Source organism: Megascapheus bottae, unplaced genomic scaffold (genome assembly GCF_031878675.1).
Source record: "Megascapheus bottae isolate mThoBot1 unplaced genomic scaffold, mThoBot2.hap1 HAP1_SCAFFOLD_132, whole genome shotgun sequence".
Taxonomy (NCBI): Eukaryota; Metazoa; Chordata; class Mammalia; order Rodentia; family Geomyidae; genus Megascapheus; species Megascapheus bottae.
Genome location: NW_028327855.1, coordinates 418,276 through 442,882, shown reverse-complemented (window position 1 = coordinate 442,882; position 24,607 = coordinate 418,276). Strand labels below are relative to the sequence as shown.

At 42.2% G+C, this 24,607-nt stretch overlaps 2 pseudogenes; one reads left to right on the top strand and one right to left on the bottom strand.

Moving 5' to 3' along the window:
• Nucleotides 1-7,251: 7,251 nt before the first annotated feature.
• On the bottom strand, nt 7,252-7,711 carry LOC150039033 (calcium/calmodulin-dependent protein kinase II inhibitor 1 pseudogene; annotated as a pseudogene).
• A 12,336-nt stretch (nt 7,712-20,047) lies between these two features.
• On the top strand, nt 20,048-23,783 carry LOC150039032 (deubiquitinase DESI2-like; annotated as a pseudogene).
• The last annotated feature ends 824 nt before the right edge of the window (nt 23,784-24,607 follow it).

Here is a 24,607-nt window from a genome sequence, read left to right as displayed (position 1 = left end):
CTGAACATACACAACAAGGAATATGAAAATTACAAGAGACAAACTGAAAGAAACATGGGAACATCATTTCAGATTAATAAAGAAAATGATCTCTTAAGAAGTGTTAACAATTTTCACACATGTAGCTCTCATGTTGGTGCATCTAAACTAATGAAGCAAACAGAACTCCATTTGCTAGTGCAGACTGAGTCCAACCTAGTGTTAGTTGGGTGTGGTGATGCATCAGTCTCCAACAGGCACGATACCCAGACCACTCCTGGCCTCAAAACATGAACCAAGAAACATCAGAATTGAATGGCACTGTGAACCAAATGGACTTAATCTACAGATACAGGCTATTTTTTAATTTTTTTGTTTTATTTTTTTTGGTTTCGGAATTATCCTTTTTTTATTTTTTCACTTTTTTAATTTTTTATTGTAATTAGTAAGAGGGTTACATGATATTTGCCAGGTAGAAGGTGCATTAAATCACATACATTGATACCCTTTCACATGTCTTGGTACATTTTCTTTTATTTTTTATTGTGATTAATAGAGGGTTACATTATATTCACCAGATAGAAGGTACATAACTTCACAAACATGGATACCCTTTCTTAGCCCAGAAGGATAAGGGTTCAATGGATGAGTGCATAGGTTGAGGGTAGGCCAAGAAGTTTTTATGGAAATAGAGACTTAAGTATAGGGAGACAAGGAGCCTAAGAGAGAGCTAAAGGAGGGAGCAGGACACAGAACCAGCCCTGATGCACAGAGCACCAGTGCACACACAAGAGGCATGTGGTCATTGTTGTTCATTGGCAGCATTCCAGCACTACAGCAAGTAGCTGAGAGGAACCCAGGCCTATGGAAGAAAGGCTTGCAGGGCCTCATTGTTGTGGGACTTCTACCCCAGGGTCAGTTGGGCCTTGTTTCCTGAGCCACCCTCAGCTCTGGAAGGTCCTTTGAGTATTAGCTGTCATGGAAAAGTCTGAGTCCACAGGAAGCTGAATGGACACAGAGAAGAACCCAGAGGGGCCTCATTCTTCCTCCACTGCTCAGAGACCTTGTACACCGGTAGATGACCAACTTTTGGACATTGTTCTGCAGGGGGAAGGGAATCCCCGTCCTTAGATAGAGAATTGATTGGCCTGGACCCTGGAGGGCCCACCCCAGAAGTCCACTCTGCTCCTCCCGGATCTCCCCGCCCCTTCCGCTGAGGACCCAGAAATAACGACTCCGCAGGTCCAGTGTCTCAATGGCTGACAGCGTGGGTCCTCACCGCCCTGGACTCCCTTCCTCCCTCTGGAGCCGTCCACGCGGGTCCTCCTCTGCTAGGATGTGTACTAGACTGGAGAGGAGGTGAGCCCTGTCCCGTCCTCCCCAACCCTCCTGCCTGTCCTCTCCATCCTCCTCCGCCGACCTAGTCTCCTAACCTCCTCCCACTGGGTTTCCCCTCTGAACAGTCCCACGACCTCTTTGTGGCACCAGGACGGGCCCCGAACCTCCACTTTGCACGTGGATGTGTGGAACATTAACTGAAACCACACCCTTGATAACTATGTCCATGGTTGAATAGGATGTAAAGCTCAGAAACATGTTGACCTCCTACATCTAAGACATTGTGCTCATTTCCCACGTGTATTTATTTTTCTTTAAGAGATGAATACTTCCTTGAAACAAAATTTCTAAGGACAGTTTCACTTTCTTCAAGTGTGTGTTTATTTTATTTACATTTCTCTTTCAGAGCAAAAAGAAATTCTACTCTTGTACCCATTTGGAGAGGATGGTGGGGGATGAAATTAAGAAACTATTGGTAAGTATCTACAACAATGACTAGAGTTTACTTAACTGCAGTGTTCATTATTGCATGACTTTACAACCAAAGCTGCTTACATCTTCTGGACTAGTGGGACAGACTGGCTCACGCCTAAAATCCCAGATAGTCAGGAGGCTAAGATATGAGAATCTTGGATCAAAGCTAGCCCAGGCACTAAATACCATGAGACTCTTATCTCCACTTAATCACTAGAAAAAAAAATGGGCAGTGGGGCTGTGGCTCAGTGACAGGGCAGTAGTCTTGAGCTGAAGAGCTCAGAGACATTGCCCAGGCCCAGTGATAAGGTAGTAACCTTGAGCTGAAGAGCTCAGGGACAGCACCCAGGTCCAGAATTCAAGCCAAAAGACCAACAAAAAAGAAAAAGACAAGAAAGAAAACCAAAACTGCTCCCTTTTTCCATGTCTCATCTCTAGAAGATACCTTTCTTTGCTACCCTCATCTCATACCTTGCTCTCTAGTTCAAGATTTTTCAGCTGTTACTAAAAAGCTTGAACTAATGATACTTCCAACTAATGTGGACAATAGACTTTTTAGTTCATCCATCATCCACTTCCAAAACCAAAGGAAAATCAATTCTTCTCTGATGACATTGGACAATTTTATGTCCTCACTGGATATCAGTGCCTGCTTTCATATCAGGGTTTCTGTTTGTGTGTCTGTGCATGTGGGTTCATTCTCAAAGACAACAGAGAGAAAAATTTGCCACACACACCAACTCTTTGGCATAGAGTGTATCTTGTGGACAGAGATGAATTCACAGATTTTCCCTTTGTCAACTGAATTTTTGTCCAGTTTGTGGTTGAAGTTTCTCTTCCTGCTCATTCTGATCTATATGACAGGAATGTCACTTGCAACCTATGTGAATCAATTCAAAAGCACACATGCTGAATTCTGGCTGACTTTTGCTTCCTTCTTCCTATTTGGACACTGCTCTTCCTGTGGGGTGATATAAGAAGTTTGCTTTTTTTCTAAAGAGAAGCATTTGGGATGGCAAAATCATGGAAGACACAATTCACGAGACATTAGAAAACATTCATGTCTTCTCACCACTTCTCCCATGATCATGACTTTGAGCCAAGACAGTGAAAGTCCCTGTCTGAAGACCCATCCTCTGGGGGAAATGTGCAATATAGTTGTGATCAAATGTAATGCTGTGAATACCAGAGAATTTCCTCTGTATCACAACGAATCAATATTACCTAAAATAGTATAGTTGAGAAATGAGAGAGTATCCTTTATTTTATGGAAAGAGGAATTAAGTGCCAGGCCCACACACATCTCAAAACTTAAACACCAATATTTCTGTATATTTCTTCCAGTCCATCTCAAGTTGTTTGTTGAGAAAACCTGGTGTTGCCCCCAAGGGCATCTGACAGGAAAGAGGGTTTGGGGTTACTCCTTGTGAACATTAGGTTCAGCCATTCCTTTGGCCTAAGGCACAGAGTGGAGCCATGCTTTATCCCACTCAAGCCACTCTCTTGCCCAACTTACTACATTCTCCTTGCACCGATCTTGTGCTGTCAGTGCATTAGAGGAGGCTGCACACTTCTCATTCTGAAGATGATACACAGACATTCAGTCTTGTGAATTGGAGATAAAAGTCTCATAGACTTTCTGATGTGGGCTGGCTTTAAATCATCACCCTGATGTCACAGCGTCCTGAGTAGCTAAGATCTTGCAGGTGAGCCACCAGCACCCAGCTGCTTGTTAACATGAGGAGAAAAGGGATTATTCTTGAATCATTACTGCATGTATGTGTGGTAGCCTAGGCAAGGGCTGATCCTGGTCACTAACGCCAACCACATGGGACATATTACAGGTTGTGTAAAACATCACAGAACACACAACTTCAGTTGTGGAAACATGGTCACAGGCTGGGCTGAGGTGGAGGGCAGCAGATGTCTACATGTTTCCATGAACTCAGGCACGGAGTGACTTGAGATGTTTACTGTGATTCAGTGTTCCCACCTTAAATCATGCTCTGTCGATCACTACAGACACAGTTTTAATCAGTTACCCATTTTGAACCACAGTGAAGTAAGAACCAAAGGACTAAATCTGAGTCTGACTTTTTTTCTCTAGGTTGAGTGCACTCTCCTGTCTGAAATGTATTTTTATTAGTAATTATTATTTTGCATGTTTTTCTTGACAAGTGGTTTTAAAATTGTTTGTGTGTGTGTGTGTTCATGTGCCAAAACTGTGGCTGGCTTGAGGGTTTGGGCATTGTCCCTGAGCTTTTTTGTTGTTGTTGGTTATGGGGCTTGAACTCTGGCCTTGGGCGATGCCCCTGAGCTCTTCAGCTCAAGGCTACCACCTTACTCCTTGAGCCACAGTGCCACTTCTGGTTTTCTGGTGGTTAATCGGAGATAAGTGTCTCACAGACTTTTTAGTGCCTGGACTGGCTTTGAACCATGATCCTTACATCTCAACCTCCTGAGTAGTTAGGATTATAGGCGTGAGCCACCACCCCAGCTCCCTAAGCTTTTTTGCTCTAGGCTAGTGCTCTACTACTTAGCCACAGTGTCACTTCTGACTTTTTTTGGTGGTTAATTGAAGATAAGAGTCTCAGGGACTTTCTTAACTGGGCTGGCTTAGAAACTTGATCCTCAGATCTTTTCTACTTTTGCAGTGAAAAGTGATAGATTGCTCTGTGACATGACACTGGATGAAGTTTCTGTGCGTCTGATGTGGAGGACAGAAGGAAGGGCACACACTTGTGCTCTGTGTACCTCTGAGAGATAAATGTGAGGAAACAAAGTTGGCAAGTGGTGTGTGAAGAGTCAAAACTATTACTTCAAGAAAGCAGAAATACCAATAGTTTTGCTCTTTCAAATCAGAAACAAAATACATTCCTATCTGACCTGAATCTCAGTCAGGGACCATGGCTTCTGCCTATAATCCCCACAACTCTAGAAGCTGGGGTGTGAAGATGACCACTTCAAACAAGCTTGGGAAGAAAACTCCACGAAATTCTTAGCTAGAATTAACCCACTAAACACTGAAAGTGAAAAAGAAAAGCCAACAAAATAGTTGATAAATCATGAAAATAATAGTGTCTTACCACAATCACATGGCACATTTGTGAGCACTGAATTTTAAGGGGATTTTCAGTTTTAGTAAAGGATACTTGAACCTGTGGGTGATATGAATGGTGAAACTCATTTATTAGATAAGTGGGGGAAGGCAAATACAGGTGTTTATGCTTACCTTCCTGTGGTTGCATTGCCCGAGAAGCTGCTTTCCACCAGGATCAATGGACACAGGCCATTCGAAATGCAATGCAAAGAATGATCCCAGGAATGGCTTTGCTTCCTATAATGGGCTAGCATAATGGGCTAGCAGCATCTACGTTGAAACGAGCACCTGTGTTTGCTATTCCATAATTTCACTTTTCTTCCAGGACACTAGTTTGTAGACAACCTTAGCTTATCTATGATGGCTTCTAATTAAGCCATAGAGACCTGTAGGTAATGCGCCTGGTTTTAGGCTAAAGTATGAAAGTTGACACAGAACTCGAAAACCTTATCTGTGCTCTATTTGAAAACTGAATTTTAGGGGTTTGCCTTCATATAGAAATCACGGAAAAGAGATAAGGAAGTGATGTCTGTGAGTCTGTGATGCCTGTAGTGTTTCTTTATTGGAGCTTTGACAGACACCTGCCAGATAGCGCCATGCCCCAGTGAGCATGGAATAGAGCCAGTAGCTGATGGACCATTGTGTATGCACAGACCAGTTAAGCTAGCAATTAAAGTCCTGGATGACATCTTGTCCTTGTAATTGGAACACACATGTTAAGACATTCCAGAAGTGGGGTACTGGTAGCCTGGGAATCCTAGCTTCTCAGGTGGTTGAGATCTGAGGATTGCAGTTCAAAGTCAGCCCAGGCAGAAAAGTCTGTCAGACTCTTATTTCCAATGAACTTCCAGAAATCCAGAAGTGGCACTGGGGCTCCATGTAGTAGACTTGAGCAAAAGAGCTCAGGAACAGTGCCCAGGCCTCAAGTTCAAGTCCTAAGACCTACAAAAAAATTAAAAACTTCTAGATGTATGTTTTCCTGGGTTCATATTTCTTTTAATGAATCCTTGTGCTGATTCATATTGCCTTGGTTAGTGGTCATGGTCTATAACCTGTTTATTTGGCTTTGTGTTAGATTGGCATGAGCATAAGTGAGACACCACACCAGGTGCACACAGCAGGAAATGAAGTGGTGAATTGAAACATGTTCAATCAGTGGGCTAGAAAGTTGGAAATTAATACAAATCACAGAGGATGTTACTTATGAGTTTTTTGTTATCTTTAGTTATAATTGAATGATGATGAGTAATACCAATTTCATACAGACCGGTGAAGGAATGATTTCCTAACTCCTCATTATTGGGAATGCATTCTATATAACTTATCTTTAGGTGATAGGTGGGTGATGTAAAAGGGCTGCCCTGAGTATTGAGAATGACATAGATGCATGCACTCTCTATGATTTGGAAGGCAGGGGGCTTGAAGGTTTGCAAGTGTTGTGGTTAAAAATGTCCTGTGCTCTTCCCCTTCCACCGTCGGGTTTCTTGGGAGCATTGAGGGATACCCCTGGGTGGCTGGGAGGGCACTGACAGATACTATTTGTATTTCTAAAAGAGACTCGGAGTTCTCGCTTATTCTGATTATAGGCTTCACCTTGTTCTTCTTAGCCCTACAAAAAAAAGGAAATCAAATTAGTTTAAAGATAATGAAGTAGACTTTAAGTGACACATTTTGTACTTGCTTTTCCTAGAGATGATAGGTATATTTATACTTTTTTTTCTCATTGAATGAAAAATTTTGCTCTTGAGATAAAGAATTGATGTGTACAATCTGAATTTGACTTTAAATTGTGATAACTATAACTGAAATTTCAAAAATGAAACATTTCTCTACTTTGTTCAATTGTGTGGTCTTTATAAATAAGTAGTGGCATGAAGAAGTACACTTTTCCTCCTTTATCATCTTGCTTTGATAAAACTTTGGGATAACATGTTTTTATATAATCATCTATGTTTACATTTTACATTAGAGGTGAGTTTATTTTTTTATTTTTTTTCATTTTCCAATTTTTTTTGTACATCCAAGGATAACATACAAAAATTAAAATAAAACTGGATGGCATTTCACATCCGTTTGCACAGAATCATTTTTGCAAGATTAAATAATGTAAACATTAGGAAGAGCCAAATCAGCGAAGAAATGCAAACACCTCCAGACCTGGTGTTGCGACTTCAGAGAGTAGTTCAAAAATCCAGATCTAGAGTTGAGCAATATTCACCATATATAAAAAAGAAATAGGTATCAATTTTGACAAGTAGCTGCAACTGAGACTTTTTAAATTTTCTTTATGTGTGTATACAGTGACTTTTAAAATTTTTTATTTTTTTTATTTTTTAAATTTTTGCAGAGGAGTCTAGAAGCTTCTCCTCTTCCTCTTCCTCCTCCTCCTCCTCCTCCTCCTCCTGCCTCATCTGTCTCCCAGCCTGCCAGGAGATACAGGTTGTTGATTTCATGGTGGGAACCAAGCTAATAATACATTTCAAAGTGCTTTCTCCTTTTCATTCCTTTTTTTTTCTTTCTCTCAATAACCATTATTGCCTGCCGCTGTTAATTCTCTCCCTTAACCCAATGTTTCTGGAGGAGTTAGACTCCAGGAGGTGCCTTGTGGGTCATATTTTTCAGCAGGTCATCAGTCCTATCATCTTCAATAACAACCTGCTTGCTCTGGCCGATCTGGCCCAGTTTGGGCGGCTGCTTGTTCTGCCCGGTGCTGAAGAAATTGTTGGTGTCCTGCAGGCGGCACGAGAAGATGTGGCCCAAGTCCCCACCATCACCATAGGGGCTCAGCTTCTCCTCGCCATAAGGCAGCACCTCAGACATGGTCTTGTCCAGGGGCTCGGCAGCGGCACCTCCTCCCCCCGCGTCCCCGTCCGCAGCGGACAGGGTCAGCTGCGCTGGGGCTGGGGCTGCCGGCTGGGGACGGTCTGGGCGCGGGCTGCGGTGCCTGGGATGCCAGCGAGAGGCCTGGGGGCACAGCTAGAGCAGGGGCAAGCTGCTAGCGCTGGCTGGGCCAAGAGCTGCAGGGGAGGCGGGCTTCCCCGCGAGCCGGGGGTGGGGGTGGGGGGTGATGGGCGCACCCCGAGGAGGGGCGGGCGGGCCGCTGGGTCCTGCCTTGGGTGCAGGAGGACTCAGAGGTGAGTTTTTTCAAAAACCATATTTTCCTTCATGTTGCCCTAGATTTTCTTACATGGTTAGAGAATATGTTTAAAGTAGAGTTGCAATATCTACCTATTATCTACTCACTATGTATACAATACATGTGTGTATATGGATTCAAATGTGTAATTGTCGTGTGTGTGTGTGTGTGTGTGTGTGTGTGTGTGTGTGTGTGTGTGTGGTTTAAATTTAGGATCTTGGAGCTATCCCTAAGCTTTTTGCTCAAAGCTAGCCCTCTCCCACTTGAGCCACAGCTCTATTTCTGAATTTTTGGTGGTTAATTGGAGATAAGAGACTCAAGGGCTTTCTTGTCCAGGCTAGCTTTGAATGGTGATACTCAGATCTCAGCCTCCTGGATAGCTAGATTAGGCTTGAGACACCAGTGCCCAGATGAAATTGTCTTTTTCTGTTCATCAGCTGGTTAGAACTGACCCTCCCCCCTCTACTTTCTAAAAAGGCATAATTGTACCAACAGATTTTGAAAATAAACTGCCCGGTACATTATGTGATTCATGTAAGTGTACCACCAGATGGATCCAAAAGATATTGAGTCATATTGCCTAGCCTTCTGAATAGGCATATTGATCACAATTCTGCCAGCATTTTTGTATCCTTTGCAGATGTTCTGCATTGATTTACCTGGTTATGCTTCAAGAGATTTGAAAGTGTGTTTACTAATTTTCATGCTTCTTAAAAGCTGTTCAAATACTTGCCTCTCATCTCCAGTTGAATAGTCAGATCAACCAAGAAGGTGACCTTTTAAATAAAATATACCTTTTAAGTAAAGGTATATTTACCTTTGTTAAAAAGTAAATTGTTATTGTAAAGGTGATATACAGCTATATAAGCCAGGTAAGGAGTACATTTCTTCCTGGGCAGAGTCACCCTGTCTCTTACAGTTTTTCCTTCCCATTCCCATCCATAAGTTGTATATTTTGCTTTCAACATAGTTGTAATGTATTTTTGCCAGTTCTGGGCCTTGAACTCAGGGCCTGAGCACTGTCCTTGGGTTTTCTCAAGGATAATGCTCTACCACTTGAACCATAGCACCACTTCTGGCTTTTTTCTATGTATGTGGTACTGAGGAATCAAACATTGGTCTTTGTGCATGCTAGGCAAGCACTCTACCACCAGGTCAAACTCCCAGCTGCAATATATATACATATATATATATATATATATACACACACACATATATGCATATATGCATATATACATATACATATTTTTATTTTTTTATTTTTTTGACAGTCCTGGGCTTAAGCTCAGGTCCTGAGCACTGTCCTTGGACTTTCTCAAGGCTAGAGCTCTACCACTTGAGCCTCAGCACCATTTCCGGCTTTTTTGTATGTATGTGGTACCAAGGAATCGAACCCGGGTCTTCATGCATGCTAGGCAAGCACTTTAACCACTAGGCCAAACTCCCTGCCCCATATACATATTTTTAACAAAGAAAAAATTCAAGTTGGGTGCCAGTGGCTCATGCCTGTCATCCTGGCTACTCATAAGGCTGAGATCAGAGAATAACCATTGAAATCCAGCCTGGGAATGAAAGTCCATAACACTATTATCTCTAACCAACAAAAAAGCTGGAAATGGCTCGAATAATAGAATGCCAACCTTGTGCCTAAAGCTCAGGGATAGCATCCAGGCTCCCCTGAGTTCAAGTCCCAGGACTGGCAAAAGAGTAATAATAATAATAATTCAGATCATATGTAGAGGAGAAACACTTCATATAGGGGAATTTCTAATAGGAGGTATTTCTGGCATCAATGCCTTTAGCTTTACATCAAAGTAGAATCTGAATAGTTCCCATTTGATTGACTTCTGTTGATCCACAGATTACTGTAGTTAGTAGAGTTCCATTTCCATTTAAAACCAAAACCCAAATGTGTCTTATATTTTCTGTGAACTACAATTAAAGAGGACAACCCAGGAAATGATATTTAATTTCCTGGCTTGAGATCTGTGGAAGTTGTTGATGAAAACCACAGATAAGACTCATAATTTTGAAAATAATGACTTCAACCTTCTACAAAAATGAATTATTGATGAGCAATTCCTCAGTCCAGATTTGACAGTTTGTTGACTGAGTAAACACACAAAAAAATCAGCCTTGAGCTTTGTGACTTTGGAATCACTGGCTTGATTTTATCCAGGGGTGACATTTTTTCAGATATAGTGTTTTCATAAATGTTTTTGTTCAATGACAACTACTTTGTACAACTACTTAAAGATAATGATGATGATGATGATGATGATGATTATAATAATAATAATAATAATAATAATAATAATAATAAAACAAAAGCATCCTGTACTTTCCAGCAGCATCTTCATGACCACAACTTGTGGCTGGGGCAGGCCTCACATGCAGTCTGGCCTGCGGTGGATGCTGGGTAAATGCTCCAGTAACTCTGTGAAGTCTTTCCTCAGCAGTAGCAGGTTCAGTATTGCAGGGCAAAGGCAGAGAGAAAGAAGGAACCGCCGCCTACAATTCTTACACTAGGAGAGTCAGATTCATGATTCTTAGCTCTGGATCCCTGATTTTGATAGTTTCTTCCCAAGAGAAGATATCAGCAAGTTCTGTAGCCAGGGCAACAAAAGTTGGGTCATTGTGGTTAAGAGAGGAGTGCTCTGGTCCAGTGTTTTGTGAGATTCTTGTTGGGTTTTTGCCTGTGATCTGTCTTGTAAGTAAACAATATTCACTGGTTAACAGGTTCTACTGGGGTTTTTGTTTCTCTAAGAAGTCTGGCTCCTTTTTCAGTTACACTTGAACTGCAGAGTCTGGCTTTAAGTTTATTGGGGATGCTTTCTTTTACCCTTCTTCCTATCACCCTGATCTGATTAGTGTGTCCACTGTGACACTCCGAGTTGCTTCCTAGTAACTTTTTTATTTTTGTTTTTTTTTTGGCCAGTGCTCTGGGTCTAAGCACTGTCCTTGGACTTTCTCAAGGCTAGAGCCACTTGAGCCTCAGCACCACTTCTGGCTTTATTCTATGTATGTGGTAGCAAGGAATTGAACCTGTGTCTTCCTGCATGCTAGGCAAGCACTTTACCACTAGGCCAAACTCCGGCCCCTTCCTAGTAACTTTTTTTTTCATATTCTTTTATCCTTATTTTCTTAATTTGAGAATGGGCATCTAATTTTTAATCATCCAGGTACATTTTTAAAAAATTTTATTGTTGGGGTAATGTATAGAGGGGTTACAGTTACATTTGTCAGGTAGTGGGTACATTTCTTCTCACTCCTTCTTATGTTTTTGTCCCTGTTTCCCACCCCCCTCTCATCAAGGTACATATTAAAAGAGAAAAACTTTAGATCATGGGGGAAGATAATTCTCTAGCAAGACAAATTTTTTCCCTCTCATATGAGACAATAGACTTGTCAGAGTGGTTCAGTTTCTTGGAATACTTTTCAACTTCATTCCCTTGTGCTCAAAGTTTTATGCAATGGCAGTCTGGTAATTTCATATTTCATTGTGTATTACTGGATTTACTTTTAGCCTACCTCAACATATACAATAACTTTAGAGTAAACCGCTGTGCTGAGTTGCATGTTGGGATGAATGTCAATCAATACCATGGTTTGTCTATCTAAATTGGTCAATGACAGGTCAACAAAAGTTCATGGCATCCTCTTTTGAAAATAAGTTGGTAGGCCAACTTTCCTCCAAAGTCCAGTCAAGAGCTGGATAATGTTATTTCCAGGCTGTGTAAAATAACTGACTGAATTTCTTATTTTGTTAAGCAGATGCTTTCTAGAGCACTACATGTGCTGAGACAGGTGCTTACTCTGCTCCAGGTAGAAAAAAACCTCCCAACTGCCTGCATGTATTTCTTAGTATGGTTCTAATAATTTTGAAGGTGAGACCTCTCATTGCAATTTAATTTTATTTTGGGGTAGCTCATTGGAATCTTTTTTTTTCTTTTTTGGTCAGTCATGGGGCTTGAACTCTGGGGCCTGGGCACTGTCCCTAAGCTTTTCAGCTCAAGCCTATCACTCTACTCCTTGAGTCACAGTGCCACTTCTGGTGGTTGATTGAAGATGAGAGTCTCACGGACTTTAGAGCCTGGGCTGGCTTTAAACCACAATCCTCAGATCTCAGCCTCCTGAGTAGCTAGGATTACGGGTGTGAGCCACCAACACCCCAAAGTTCATTGGCATCTTCATGGATGCTGCTTCTCTACTTTCCTGGTTCTAGCTCATGGTCCCGCTTCCTTCCTTCCTCCTTCTATATTAGATTCTCAGACCAAAAAGTCCACTGCATTTAACTTGGGAGTTCCCAGGTTTGTCAGGCTACACACCCAAAGACACGGGGTGAAACATGAGCCTCTTAGCACATGGCCTAGTACACACTCCTGGAGACTGAGTTTATTTTCCTTCAGCTTCATTTTCCTTCTGAAATAATCACTGTGTGTGTGGAGTGTGCGGGGTGGGGGAGATATAAAACATCTGATTTCTTTTCTTCATTTCCTCTTCTGTTTTCAGCCACCTGTTCTGTTTTTCTAATTAACCCCAACACAGTAAAAAAAAAAGCCAAGATTCTGACGGGGGGTGGGGGGGACAATAGAAGAAATGCCATGTATGCTAAAATTTTGCCTAAAGGAAACGTATACTTAGGATAGCATTTCTATGTATTTTTTGGTTCCATTTGTAGATATGATAGTGATAACTTGAGTATTCATTTCTTTCCTTCATGATGAATCAAATTTTTCACTTGTAATACGAAATTTGACTATGAGGAAGCAGAAGCTTATTCAAATGAAGGCAGAAAGATCCAGAAAGGGGGATTTCAAAGTCACTGGCTTTAGGAGCTTTTCTCCCCCACGGAAGGACGGCTAAAGAGCCTGTGAAGTTGGCAGGACTGGATGTGTTCTAAACTGTGTGTGCAGGGTTGTGGAGTCCTTGAGTGTGTTTTCATGACAATTGTTGTCCTGGACTACTTCAGTTCAATCAATGGCCTCTCACCTGTAGGCTTTTCAGCACAGGGTTGAGAATTCCCTCCAGCTAGCAAGAGGCATCAGGATGGTTTTGAGAAATTACTGAAACTCAGACTCCTGGATTCAAGACTATCTTTTCATCCCTTCAGATGGTAAAATGCTAAGTGAGACTTACAAAGGAAGACTTCTCAGTCATCACATTATTTGTGATGGTAGAAACTCCGGACAAACCTGCGCAGTTGGACATTTAAGGACAATTTCATGGGATTTGGGAGCAGTCAGAACTGGAGACCAGCTGGTGCAGAGCTGTCCTCCAATATGCCCTGGCCTGGCTTCCATTAAGAATCTGAAAATAGATTATTAGAAAATTAGCTCACCACATCTGTCTGCAGTTTATTGTTGTAGCTAATGCCAGGACAGCAAGAAAGCCCTGGGGCCATGTAGTTACCATTTTGAAAAAAGAGATACCACATTTGTAGCAGAAACCTATTTTTTAATGTGTCACTATTGGGCCTTGAACACAGGGATGCATGTTTTCACTTGAGTTTTTCCACTTAGGGTTGGTGTTCTACCAGTTGAGCCATACCTCCAATCCCTCCCATCAGTCTTATGAGGTTGGAATGCAATCTCAAACAAATCCTACATTTTTTCAAATGCATGTGGAAGTGATGGTTAATATTATTCAAATTCATCTAAGAGCATTATTGAGCTCTTTGCCTCTTTTTGTCAGGAGAGATATGTGAAATATTTTGACATGATAAAGGAGTCAAGCCTGTTCAAGGAGAAGGGAAACATTTCACTGGACTGTATAACCTTCCTCGGGGTCGCCTCCTGACATCCTTACTCAGGAACCAAGAATGATTTAGGAGATCTGATGTAGGTAAATTCTAGAACTGTATTTCCTGATGGCTTGCCACATCTGGGAATTCGATTTTTAACAGAGTAATGGTGATTGTTTGGAACTGTGTAGTCTGTTTTAGTGAGGGTAGTAGTGTGATGGGAGTAAAATCACTCACCCTATTAACAATGATTCTCTTCCTCCTCACTTGTGGGGACCATGAAAAGCACGGCCCACGTGGGGACAGAGTCGGGGTGTTTTGCCCTTGGATTCCTCGTCCCAGCCTTCCCCAAGCAGGAGATTCTGGAGCTGCCACTGACTGCAAGTAACTATTGATTCTTGGGAGACCCTGGATTTCCTCAGTGTCAACCTGACTCCAAAGGAAAAAAACAAAAACCTCAAGTTTTGGCTAAATTCTGCGGCTGAATTTCCAAGTGCTCAGGAAGTGAAATCCTTGAATATTTCCAAGATGTCAATTTCCCAAACATGTCCCCTGCCCTGCCTCCTATAGGGAAAAACCTTTTCTATGTCTCTCTCTCTCTCTCCTCTCTCTCTCTCTCTCTCTCTCTCTCTCTCTCTCTCTCTCTCTCTCTCTCTCTCTCTCTCTCTCTCTCTCTCTCTCTCTCTCTCTCTCTTTGTGTGTGTGTGTGTGTGTTGTTTCCCTGGCCTAATGTACTTAGCTCCCATTTGTCAAATATTTCATTTTCTTTCTTTTTTCATATATTTATTGCAATTAATAAAAGAGTTACATTATATTCACCAGATAGAAGGTGCATTACTTCACAAACATGGATACCATTTCTCATGTCTTGGTCCCCATTTCACTCCACCCACCCCCATTCCTTCTTTTTTTAATGATTGTTTCTTTTGGTTTTTTTTTGTGTTGCTTAAGAAGTTTGGGCCTACTGTCAGGCCACAAAGATGGTTTGAGTTTATTCAAAGAGCTTGATTACCTTATTACTTCATTCCGGTACTCGGACTTAAAGTCAGGGCTAGAGCTTTCATTTGGGTTTCATAAGTTTTTTTATTGTTATTATTAAGGTGATGTACAGAGGGGTATCTCACTGTGTGTGTGTGTATGTGTGTGTGGGGGTGTGTGTGTGTGTGCATGTGTATGCTGGTAGTGGAGCTTGATCTCAGGGCCTTGGCATGTCCATTAGCATTTTTGCTTACGGCTGTGTAGCGAGCACAATAATGATACAGATGAGTTGAGATGCATAAAGGTTTTATTTCTCCAGCGCTGGTTCCATAGTACATTATTCTATTACCCTCCAGTAGGTGGCGCACCTCACCCACCCAATGCAAGGCTCCCCAGCCTCCTCCTACCTGCCTGTCCCAGCCAGGGCCACTCACTTGGTCCCACAGGTTGGCCTGCTACCACTTGAGCCACAGCTTCACTTCTGGGTTTTTGCTGGTTAACAGGAGATAAGAGTTTTACGGACTTTTCTGTGTGGGCTGTCTTTGACCTTGAATCCTCAGATCTCAGGCTCCTGAGTAGTTTAGGATGAGAGGCAGGAGCCATTGGTGCCCAGCTCAGAATTTAATACTTTGGAGTAGTTTTAAGTTCACAGTGAAATTGAAAGAAAATGACAGATACTTCCCATGAACCCTCTGTCCCTACACAGGCCCAGTCTCCCCCACAACCAACATCCCCTACAGAGGGGTACACTGTGACACACCTCACACTGGCACCCATGTCTCCAGAGACTACAGAGTGTAGCTTATTTGCCCTGTTGTGTCATATGTGCACTGTGGTCCTGGGCCCAGGCACAATGTCGTGTGCCAGTCGCGTTATGTTTCATCAGGAGTAATGCCAATGTTATACAATCCTTTTCTCCAATATAGATTTAAAGCCTATCAATGATTTATGCAAAGTTCTATATGGCTCAGTTCCATTGGTCTGAAACTCCCTCCCTTTATGACAGTGTCATATTTTACATGAATGAGTTGTCCATGTAGCTGTTGAATTCTTTATGTATTGTATTGGTCAATGTTTGATCTGTGTGAATATCAACACTTGAATTACAAAAGCGTGACCACTGCTATCAGTAGCTTCTAAGCTAGGCTTTTCGTATTCATTTTCAAAATTACCCCTATTTTTCTTGGCATAAACACTGAAGTTTGATTCCTAGATTAATTTTGTCTTTTCTTTAATGGCATTGTTCTGTATGGGATTACTAAAGCGCTGCATCCCGTGAATATTACATAAACTAGATTTTAGTAGTTCTGTAAGGTCAAATTTATCCTTCTAGCTTGGTGCCAGAACCTCAAGCATGTCTAAGCTACTCAGGAGACAGATATCCAAAGCACAACAGGTCAGGGATAACCCAAACAACAACAAAACTCCATTAGATTCAATTTCCATGATAACCAGTGGAAAACAGGGCTGGCCAGGCACTGTTGAGTCAGGGTTGTAATCTTAGCTACTCAGGAGACAGGTCTGAGGATTACGGTCCAAAACCTGCACAGACAGAAAATTCTCTGAGACTCTTATCACCCGTTAACCAACCAAATATTGGAAACAGAGGTATGAATCAAGTAGTAGAGCTTTAGCCTGAGGACAAAAAGCCAATTGAGAACTTGAGTGAGGCCCTGAGTTCAAGCCTTAGTATTGGCACAACAAACATAAACCAACAAAGGAAACCAGGGCTGGGACTTGTAGCTCAAGTGGTAAAGAGCCAGCTTAGCAAGTCTAGCAGTCTCAAAGCCCTGAATTCATTCCTCTTACTAATACTGTGCTTGGAGGGGTGGTGGAGGGGAAGAAAAAGAAGCCAAAACCCAAACAAACTTTCAATGACTTTGTTAGCATACCAGTCTGAATTACCTTAAGCAGGAAAGCAAATTCCTTCTTCCCCACTTGGCTTTTCCAAGCCCCATTAGTCTTTGGAAGCCTGCTGGGATGGTGGGGCTGTCCCCAGAGCTTTCCAGCTGTGCTTTGCCACAGCTTTAATCTCACAACATCTGGCTGCTTTAATCTCAGAATACTCCCATGCCTCCAGGCTCCTTAGGATCTGAGGCACCTGCACTGGCCTTTTTCCAGTCCTCTCCAAAGGGCACTCACCATTCAGGACGCTTCACATCCTGGCAGGGCCTGGCTCTTACACATGCCAGGGTCTTTCCCCTTAGTTTGACCTCCCTCTCTGTCACACTCTACCATGGTCTTCCTGCTTCCATTATCACTGGAAAAACCATCGGATTAATCAACCTCGTTCCTTGTATCTGGCTAAAGAATTCAGGCAGGATGGAAAGTACGCAGTGAACGTTCACCAGGAAAGAAATACACTTTCAGGAGATTGAAAGCAAGCCATTTCAGGGTGTGAATGATGGTTATTTTTACCCCAATACAACTTTTACTCACCTGTAAGTGGCTTAAGTCCATCTGCAGGCCCAGCACAGTGGGCAGAGCCACTGTTCCAAGATGAGGGAGGTTTTGGGAATGGCATTTGACCTTTTGGGCCTGGTTTACTGGCTTAAATGGTGTTAATTAAATCTGTTGTTATAGGAATTATTGCTTGACTAACCATTAAGCTGGAATGAAGCTTGCCAATTAACCATCCTTAGGTGGGTGGAGGGCTAAAAAATCCATCTCATGACAAAACTGCTGGGCTACTTTGGCTGGAAGGAAATTGCAGACAACAGTTTTCTCTCTGAAAGCTTTGGGGTACCATGGCACACTTCCTGCCTGCATTGCGCCATCATTCATGTCTAACTGTTACTTATCTCTCTTGCATTTCTTTTATTGGTCCATGCCTCTGCAACCTGCAATCACTTGGCGAGGCTTTCTTTCAGTGGGTTCCTTGAACTCTGATTCTTCTTCTAGAATGGAAAAAATGGTGTTGGGGGCAGCAGTTATGGAAATGAGTCTCAGAGGCTTTCCTTACCCTTGGCTGGCTTCGAACTGCAGTCCTCACATCACAGCTTCCTGATTAGCTAGGATTACAGGTGTGAGCCACTGGTACCTGCCTTACTTTGTATTGTCTATTAAATGCTCGAAGTGGCTTTTCTCCTGTCTTTATTTATTTTTCCCAGTTCCTGGATGCTTGCCACCGCTTATCTCATATCCACTACTAAGATGTCATTGACATGTAGGTGAAAGAGAGTAATAAAGACAGAAGACAGGATTTTTTTTTGCCAGTCCTGGGGTTCAGCTAAGGGCATGAGCACTTTCCTTGGTCTTTCTCAAAGTCAAAGCTCTACCACTTGAGCCACAGCACCACTTCTGGCTTTTCTCTATGTATGTGGGACGTTTCCTCCAACAGAATGTGATCAAATGTTCACAACCTCTGCGACAAGTCCTTGGAAGGAAATTGCTTGGTTTCCCTTTCTTTTTTTTACATCCTTTTGGCTCCAGTTGGGATATCTTTTGGCCAGCTTGTCTCAGGGTAGATGAGGAGCATATTGCAGGAAATGAAAGGGTCACGAGAGGGATGGCCTCCCTTTGGGTTCTTAATTACCGTTCCTATTGGTGATAACCCTCGTCATCACGACCATCAGATCAGAGTTACAGGCAGCCAGATAGGAAGATGGCAAAGGTCTTATCTATCCTGCCTGTTCTCTCTTAGATCGTTTTCCAGAATTTGTCACTAAATATTCCCACTTCATTGATCAGAGTTTAGCTATATCTAGTTATACTGTGACCCAGATAAAAGTAAGAATTGTTTTTAACTAAGGAAAGAAAGAATTGTTGAGTGCACTTCTAGTTAGAAAACTCCTATCTAGGTCAACAGTGAAAAACAATGGCCTATAGACCAAATCTACCCACAACCTTGTTTTATTATTATTATTGCAAATACATTGTTATTGGAGCAAAGCCATAAGCACTCTTTATACATGTCATCTCCAGCTAACTCCAGGCTAGCAGAGTTGAACAATTATTCCAGAGAGCAAAGGGACCATGGGCCTAACCTGCTTACCATGTGGAGCTTTCTGTGCGTTCTCAACAGCAGTGGATGGCTTTGAATGAACATCTTCAGTCCTTGTGATGACGCTGTGGGAGGAGAATCGGGCTTGATAAGGACTCAGTGATTATTTTTCTCTAGCCCCGGGAGATTACTATATATGTTAGGCATATTTTTGGCTACAGATAACATAACCTCAGACCAAAGGTGGATTAAACAAAAAGGGTTTTCTTTTGTTCACATTCATGGTGCAGGGCTGAGGGAGATGTTCACTGATGCTTTTGAAACTGGGCGCTTTCTTCCCCCCCCCCAGACATTCATCTCCATGCTACCTATCAGGTAGCTGAATACCCAGCCACACGTTCCACAAGTCTGCATCCCACGCAGGCAGGAAGAATGGGAAGGTGAAAATGGCCATATTGCACAAGTTTGTCCCCATCCTAAAGGCTTCCCCAGCGGACTTTGATGGTTAGTACTGTCTGGGGACCTCCGCTGACAGCTGAGGATTCTGGGATAGTGAGAATATGAACTGGATCACATTAAGGGTCAAATGGAATGGAGATTTTGTTGGAGAAGAAGAGGAAGGTGCAGAGGTGCTATAGAGGGCCATTTACTGTTAATTATGTTATTCTAATACCTTCTAATGATCTCAATTCTTTTTAAAACTTCATTTTTATTATCTTTAAGGAGTTGTGATTACTAATTTGCTATATCTAAATTAATTCTAGTTTCCACATGTGCAATGTTTTCTCTTTCTGAGCTTGGCTTACTTCACTTAAAATGATTTTCTTTTCCAGGTCGTTCCATTTCTTTGCAAATGATGCAATTCTATTCTTTCTGAAGGATATATAAAATTCCAGTGTGTTTTTGCGTGTGTGTGTGTGTGTGTGTGTGTACACAGTCTCAATTCTTCTTTCCACCCTTGACCCTTACCCCTCCCGGTCATAGTTCATAACTTATGTTTTTTTTTCTCCTCCCCTACCTTTCATACCTTTGTCTAGGTGAGAATCCTGGAAATGAGCCTGAAGGGGCGAAGCTGCAGAGTGCCAGCAAACAGATTGTGCAGAAAGCCATCCTGCAAGCGATTTGGGCACCTTACAGTTCAGGCATTCACACGAGCCCTCAGCCAAGAAGCCGTCTTTTTAAAAAAGTGCATTTGGAGTTTTAGGTCCCAAGGTGAGGCATCCCAGAACCTGAGCACCGGCAGGCTGAGTCTTGGCTGCAAGGTGGGGCCAGCCCGGCGCCCGCCCTCGCTCAGGCTCCGCCTTTCCCCACTTGTCTTTGGCCAAGGGGAGGCGCCTGAGCTGGAGCTGGCAGCCCATGGTCCAACCCTGGCCTTCCACAGACTCCCATTGGCGGCCCCAGAGCGGCCCAGCTTCCCCAGGCCCCGCCTCGGCCGCTGGGGGTTGGGCTGGATGGTTAGTTCCCACCTCAGGCCCAGGAGACAACTGCCAGTGGAAGTGGCCCCGCCCTGCGGACCAGAAGCTGCAGGAGGAGAGACAGCGGGTCGACCAGTTAGCGGTGCTCCACGTGTAGGACGTGTACTGGATGCACGAATGCACCACATCTATTGGACTGGAGTGTTCCATTCAGGACTTGAAGTGTATGGCAGAGAATCTGCTCATGGTGGCCGTCCTTACTCTTTTTATGCAATATTTGAAATTTCCCCAGGAAATGCTCCTGAACTAGGAGAAACATTTAAATTTAACTGTTGTTTTAGGGAGCATTGATTTCCTAGAAGATGATATAGAAAACATGGTAGAAGAACTGGGAAAAGGATATAAAGGCAATGCCTGTCATTGAAGGCATAAAAACTGCAATCATTTTTCTTCAGCTTTATCAGAGATTCTTTGTGGGAAAGAGATTCCTGGATGGATCAATCGACTTGCCTACTTCAGTTCCTGTATACCCTTTCTCCAGAGTTGCCTCCCAAAGGAGTGGCTCACTCCTGCAGCCCTGCAGTCCAGTGTCAGCCAAGAGCTCCAAGAAGAGCTGGAAGAAGGGGAGGATGCTGCTGCATCTGCCATGATGGTAAATGCTGCCGCAGGCGCCAGATCTGGGTGCCACACTAAGCTATAAGTGTCTCCCAAAGTCACCTTTGGAACTGTCTCCGGCAGTTGAACATCATTAGAGAAAAGAAAACAGAGTAAGCATCCTTTGGGTACTTTGTATGCAAAGATGGCTCTCCCCCAATCCCCGTTTTTCAGCTCAGGATTATATTTGTAATCTTAAAAAAAGGATATATATAGATATACACACACATACACACACATATATACATATACACACATGCACACACACACACACACACACACACACACACACACACACTATATCTATCTATCTATCCCTTGGCGCAGGAGGGAGAACTTTCTATGAAGCAAGATACCCTCTGGTTTTTTACCCACTTGTAAATTTGGATTTACTTCTGTTTTATACAAGCTCTGTTAAGTTATGTTTACAGTATTTTGTATCGCTGTTTACAGATCTTGCATGGACTTCTGCCACTGTAAAAGAAGAAAATATTCATCTTCAAAACTGGGCAATCCGATGCAGAGAACCAGACTGGCTTGATACATAGGAGCACATGGTGGGCCCCGAGCTTGCAGGAGCCCAGCCAGGACCTCCTCACACCCTTCCTTTTCCGAGGAGCCCATTTCCCAGGTGCCCGTGGGGCAGTGGCTTTCATTCCAAATATCCGTCCACCTAGGCTGAGCGATATTCTCCTGTCTACCTGCCTAGCTTGGATGCCTTTGATTCAAAAATTCAGATGATTTCCATTGAAGACATTCTTGTAACTGACGAGTGTTTTTGCACATGTGTTAGGAAAGGGACTCCATTTTTAATAGCTAATAATTTCTTCTCCACAAAAGATTTCCTTGATGGGGTAGGAATAGACTAAATAGTAGCCTTCTGTGCAGCAGTGTGAATTGACATCAACTGCTTTTAACTCTTCAGACTACTTTTTATACTAATCCTCAAAATCATAGCTAATGAAACACACCAGAAAGGTATTTCATACTCCTTGGTATTTCATACTTTTTAGGTTCAATACCAGAAAAAAATGTCAGGATTGTTAGTGATGGGGTAATCTCCCCTTGTAATAGGAAGCTTATTCTTACCGACTCCTTATTGGAAAAAATCATATTTATATGTCTTTAAATTCATCTTTTTCTATTCCCTCAAATGTATGTCTCTTAACCTAACATACTCTTTTGAGATTGAAGTTGTTACCACAGAAAAGGCCTGCTTAGCAAGGAAGCAACTGCTTATGTCTGCTTCCAGTGAGTCCTTTGTGTATAATAGCCAAGTCATTTCATGTCTTGTTCGATGAATGAATATTCACTGAATGACTGTCCTACATAAAATATTGGAAAGAAGAAAAATGATGCAGGCAGTGACTTCAGCATTATATATGCTTATGTTCTTGGTTTTGACTTTTTTCATTTATTTAAACGTTTGGATTGTATTATTTGCTCTCTATGCGAACATAATAACTTTTAGTTAACCACAGTTTTAACTTTCCCATAAGCTGATTTTTATCAACTTAAGCACAACCTGTTGATAGGGAAAATAAACCTTGGGTTCTAAGCATATGCCTGAGGAAAATGCAGCTACTTTACGCTTTCTGACTGTTTTATATCTGTATCCAGCAAGGAAAGCCTTGACAGATCAATGTCAGTTCTGTTGCAGGCAGAGCACTTGTTTTAAGAGATGTGATAGCGATGGAGGAACATATGACTTCAGTGAAATATTGACTTAGTTCAGCTTGTAGATGGAGTCTGGCTCTAGCAGGAAGTTGTTTACTGTGTACAGAATCTTAACACACAAACCTGATCAGTAAGAAGTATTTAGTGCTGCCAGCTTGGGCTTTTTAAATAGTCTGGATCACAGCTTCTGAAGTACACGTGTTTGAAACCTGGGCTACTGCTTCAGAGGAGTAACCTGCCTTGGTTAGATATTCCTAAGTAGCCATGAATGTCTCATTCTGTGCCTGCTTATTTAGAATGCACATTGGTGACTTGATGGGTACTTCCCTGTAGCTGTTTTTATCTGCAGCATTTGCAGCTTAGAAATGAGAAGAGCCCCAGTAGGGGGGAAAAATCAGTGGCATAAGGCCAATTATCTTACTGACAGTCAGCAGATAAAACTCTAGACATGTGACTGCTTACAATCTAGTTATAACTGAAGATAAAGACAATCTCAGTTCAGTCCTTCTCTACAGTTCAAATTGCCCCTAAAGGCTTCAAAGAGACTCTTGTTATTTCTACCTGGACTCGTCCTTTAGAAAAATTCATGTAAAAATCTGATCATTAATGTACATGTAATCAGGTCCAGATGAAGTTTTTATAGTTGTAACTAAGTAAGACACATTTCTCCTGGGGTTTGAACGTAATAATAGTGTTACAAGTCAGATGATTCTAGTTTCTCCTATTTGTTTTAAAGACTCTTTGTGGGGGGTGGGGGAGGTTAACCCTAAGCAAGAGACATCAACTTTGGCAAGTGTGGCTTGTGGAAGAGCAGGTGGTGGTACAATCTGAGAGCACCGTCACTTCATGCCTGAACTCCAGCCAACTGTCGCTCTGACCGCCAGCAATAGCATAGATGACCCATCACCAGCATTGGTGCAGAGCAGGGATTTCTGGCTTTGGTCAGCACCAAGGACAGCTGCTTGGCTGTCTTCCTTGACCACTTCCATCACACAGTGGTAGCAGCATTCGCTGTTTCAGAGTTCTAATCTGTCTTTTTACAGCTCCATTTCAGTAAGATGCCCTGTGATTTTAACACTATTTTTTCCTTAAATGACCCGTTTAAAAGACTCGTTTTCTTTAGCAAATTAGCCATACTATTTTGTATCCCCCTTCTCTTGATTGTGGTTTGAGGGTGCAGCTTAATTGTTAGACTTTCATGGTCCGCTCATTCCCTACACTGATACGTGCACGTCTTCATGTAGGAAGGTGCTCAGCTGTCAAGAATCTCCACAGATGCCACTGTCCTGTCAGAGTGTTTCTATAAAAGTACCAGGCATCTTCACTTTTGCTACCTTGATAATAGCATTGGGCTATCATGTTATAACACCGAAATACATCAATTTATTAAAAAATACTTTTGTAAGAAAAAAAGTGCATTTGATGATTCTGCTTATTTTTATGCAGTGCCTTTAAACATAGTGTGGTCAAATGTGGCAGTTTTGCAGCCAAATTTCCTTTTGAGGGTCTTTTCTTTTCCTTAACAAATGAAGGTCTTATTTAGTCTGCCTTTTATGCATGTTTACCTATGATTTCCATTGAGTACATTTCTGTGTCTTTTATGAATAATAAAGGAAATATTAAAAGATACTAAGCATGAGTCATGCTGGAAAGATTTAATTCCTTTCAAATAACTGAATTAAAGGCTTCTGTGAAAAGCATTCAGGTTCAAGATCAAATTTAGCAAAGGCACGTTCTCAAACCCAGTGACTCAGGATCATATTTATATTTAAAAAAAGAGAGGAGTTTATGTTTTGTAGGAACTCTGTACATCTCAGTTCTCTGAATTGTTTCACAGTTGATGTGGGCTTTCTGTGCAGAAATTAACTGGGGATTTATAAGTTTCTTTTCTCATTTCAAGGTTAAAGACAAGTGAGTCAATATGTATGATTTATGACTATTGACATTTAGTGGCTTAATAGAGAACAGCTAGATTTGTGAACCCCTAGACGGCTGCCCCAACTGGTGGTCCTTACCCTTGGGTTTGGTTATAAAGGGCAGAGCTTTTGGAAGGAACTCTGGGGCCTTATAGAAGCTATGTCATCGTCTGGCTATACATTTGTATTAGCATCATATGAATAGAAATGTCTTTTCTCCTTGTTCCAATTAGACTTTTTTTGTGTGAAAAGCA